The sequence below is a fragment of the Rutidosis leptorrhynchoides genome, chromosome 6 (assembly GCF_046630445.1).
Source record: "Rutidosis leptorrhynchoides isolate AG116_Rl617_1_P2 chromosome 6, CSIRO_AGI_Rlap_v1, whole genome shotgun sequence".
Taxonomy (NCBI): Eukaryota; Viridiplantae; Streptophyta; class Magnoliopsida; order Asterales; family Asteraceae; genus Rutidosis; species Rutidosis leptorrhynchoides.
Window position 1 is genome coordinate 225833574 of NC_092338.1, and position 3839 is coordinate 225837412.

At 33.0% G+C, this 3839-nt stretch overlaps 1 long non-coding RNA gene across 8 annotated transcripts; it reads left to right on the forward strand.

The window, feature by feature from the left end:
• Positions 1–746: 746 nt before the first annotated feature.
• LOC139851927 (uncharacterized) lies at positions 747–3560 on the forward strand. 8 transcript variants are annotated; one of them, XR_011760800.1, is made up of 8 exons: positions 747–1043; positions 1178–1349; positions 2069–2117; positions 2234–2504; positions 2617–2686; positions 2830–3016; positions 3107–3183; positions 3282–3560. It is a non-coding gene; the product is annotated as an uncharacterized lncRNA (long non-coding RNA). The 8 variants fall into 8 exon arrangements; XR_011760803.1 differs by having other exon boundaries at positions 2069–2504; positions 2776–3016; XR_011760798.1 differs by having other exon boundaries at positions 2069–2504.
• Positions 3561–3839: the final 279 nt, after the last annotated feature.

Here is a 3839-nt window from a genome sequence, read left to right on the forward strand (position 1 = left end):
CGGATGCACGTGATGATGCACAGCGTTTGGCAATATATAGGGAAAAATATGGAATTCGTGAGGTATATATTCTTAATCCATTTTAAGCACACCTTAATCTTTTTAGCCTGTATCTTTGCAGCATCTCTAAACTATTTTTATTAGTGTAATGTAATGTTATTTTAATTAGATATTTTGATTTGAATAACATCATGTTTCATATTTTTTTTATGTATAGTAGCAGCCATTTCGCATTAGCAGCAGCCTTTAAACATCAATATCTTCCGAATCCAAGAATATTCAGAGCTCTGTCTACGTGACTGTTTTTGCTGCTGGGCTGACCTCTCATCATCATGGTCTTACCTTTTGCATCCAGTTCAATTGTATTTTCCTTTGATCATGAAGCAGCAGCCATTTCGTTGCAGCAGCAGCAGCGAGAAATTTGACAGGATAAGTAATTTTTCATTTATATTTGTCAACATTATTACAGATAACACTGTGTAGGTCTAGCTCCTTTGTAAATATTAATAATATAGTTATTCGTTCATTTAAACTACACCACACAGAAAGCCATTCAGGCTACTATTTATTTTGGTCGTACTTTACCAGAATAGATAGTTCTGATACTCTCTTTATCATACCGTCAATTTATATAATATGTACGTTTCCCGTTTGTTTGATTAAGAGTAACCGTGCAACGCACGGCCTCTTAAAGGCTAGTTTATATTTATATTTAATTTTGGATCTTAAAAAACCGCTGGCACCTAATTATCGGATCAAAAAGCTACGGTTTTATTGATTCATATCTCTCCATTCATATGGTGAAACCCTAAAATTATACGACGAAACCAAACCAGACCATTCATCTGGCATTAGAAATATCCCCTTCAAATTAATCTCGATTTTGGTGACGTGATTTCTTACCAGTTCTGTTTAAAACGATGATTGGATCTAAAATTACGACGGCTTTGTTCTTCTCCTATATATTCCGGCAGCGGTGCGGTAATGAATTGATTGACTTATTACGTTTTCTATATTTTATGGAAGCAGTGATTTTACCACAGGTATGGAGTCTGTACCACATGTACGGAGTCATCGAAATTTAAAAGCTTTGATATAAAATCGATTTTTTCTCGATTATTAAAATCAAACTTTTTCTTGTCGGTGTTTCTCGACCACCGAATTTGTTAACTTTCAGTTTTCTAGGATGCGTTTATAGGCTTTTTGCGTTTTCTATATCATCGGCGGCTGCGATAGTACCACAGGTTTGGAGTCATCGAAATTTGAAAGCGCCAACTTCTGCATCAAGTTTTGTTACTTATGTTCCTTAAGTGAAAGATGGTTATAGATAGGAAATTATTTATATTCAGGTTATTATGATTTTATAAACTTTAGCATTGTTCTATTTGTAAAGTTTTTGTTCATATGTTTGTTGTTAAATTTAGAACTAAAATTGATTTTTCCTTTGTTGCTTTATGTGTTTAGAAAAAATAATTTGAAGTTTAGATGAGTTTTTGGTAGAAACATTATCATTTAATAATATTTTGATTTTCTGTTAATGCAGTTACAGCTGAAATTGTTTTCCGTATGTTATGTGGTGTAAACAAATTTGAATTTTTATACGAGTGTATCTCATAATCATTGACATTGTTTTATTTCTAGAGGTTTTATTTGTAGATTGATGTTCTGATAGCAAGTGTCGAGATGAAAATTGGTTTCATCTATGTTGCTGTATGTGTTCTAGATTATACTATAAAATGTGGTCTTAGGTGTATGTGTGTTTTATAGTGACTAGCATAAATATAGACTATTTCAGTACCCTCGATATTATGTTTGTTACACTTATTGTAAGTTTGGATGTATTAACTGAAATAAGTAGAATACATCAAACCTAACATAATTTTTAATGGTGGTAGTGATAGTAACTATAATCTCACATCCAAGTGCCTGTAAAACATGCCAAGTTAATAGCGTTATGAATTTTTTTATATCTAATGTTAGTTTTTATCCACTCTAATTATTTAGAATATGAAAGCGTGTATTTTTATATCTAACGTCCGATTCTGAATAAGAAAGCGTGTATTTGCAGATTTGACCGTGATGGAGAGCCATCACAACTAGCTCCGATTGACGTGATTGTAAGTATGGTGGATCCTTTGAAGGAACCTCCTCTTATCACTTCAAACATGGTGTTGTGAGTTTTAGCTATGGATTACCCTATAGACAAAGTTTCACATTATGTGTCTGATGACAGTTCTGCCTGCAACCTTTGGGTGGAATTCAACGCATAAGCCCCACACATGCTTAAAAGGATATTTGATATTTTCACGAAAAAGGTCGAGTATTCTTATTTTCATTTTCTTACTAGTTACTTTTTAATTAATCAGTTTCATCATAAAACTCAATAATGCATGTTCGTTAACACATAACATTCCCATTAACGAGTGTGAGTGATGTCGATTTGCCTACGTTGGTTTCCACATCTGTCAGCTGTTCGAATGTAGATTTCGCTGCATCTATTCCAGGTTATTTTATTGGTTGTATTTCATTGTTTATATGTTTTATTTAGTTCTGTCTTAGTTATATTCTGATATATTGAATACCACAATTATGAATGTTGAGCGTCTTACGATGCAGTCGTTGTCCGGTCTGCAATTCACTACGGTTTTGTTTAAAGAGGCTACAATAACAGCGGCAACTTTCAAAGGTATTTCAAATCACCTATTGTTTGGATTTAATTTTGGTTTATATACCTACATGTTTATCCGTCGCTTATGATGTGATGTCATTGTTTAGGCACAACGAATGTTATTGCTGTTGTGTAGTAACTGCTACATGTTTATTTACTAGGCGAACAAGACGTCAAACAAACCAAGGGCATTTGGAGAATTATGATGTTCAGAATGCCAGTGGCAGTGGTTTGCAGTCCGCTGTGGTTTCGTTTAAAGATGCTACAACACCTGTAACAGCGTCCACTGCACCACCTATTGGTGGTGGTGTTATTAATAATGTAGATATGTCAGTTATATCATATCAGGTATTTTCAAATGGCTTATTGTTTTAGTTTACTTTTGGTTTATGCTCCTACATGTTACTTTGTTGCTTATGTTGTAATGTTACTGTTTAGGCACTGCAAATGTTATTGCTATACACAAACTGTTGCTCGTTTATCCATTGGACGTTCACGACTTCGAATGAGGCAAGGTTGTTTGAGAATACTGATGTTCAGAATGTCATTTATAGAATTTTGATGTACAAAATGCTACAAACTTGATGACTTGTGATCCGATTTATGATGACAGTTGTTGCTGGTAGAGGTGGTGTTGGTGTTGGTGCTGTTGCAGCAGTTGCTGCTGCTCAATGAAGAACAGCTGATGCGTCGAACTTTTAACTATAAGATTGTTCCACCACACCTTTATGGATAGTTTATTTGTAGATGGTACGTGAGGATTGAAAAAGATACATGCTGACCCAAGATGTTCTGCGTGTTGCTTTTCATTGTTTTTACTTTCTTTGTAAAATGTTATTCGAAGTCTTTATATGTTGAATATTTGTCTTAAATAAATCTTATGTTTAGTACTGTTACATTTATGAGAATGATTTATGGTATGTTTTATTTCATAGTTGTTTAATATAAATTATTATTATTATGTTATAAAATATCTAGATTGTGTTATAAAATATCTAGATTGGATGTTAATTTTATTATTATTATATTTCTTGCATAGTAATATTTTATACTATAAATAGACATGTATGGTAACCATTTAAGGTGTACCATTTCTCTTGAAATATCAATATCAATATTTCTTCTCTCTTTCTTCTCTCTTTTTCTCTCCTTGTTCTTATAACCATTAAAG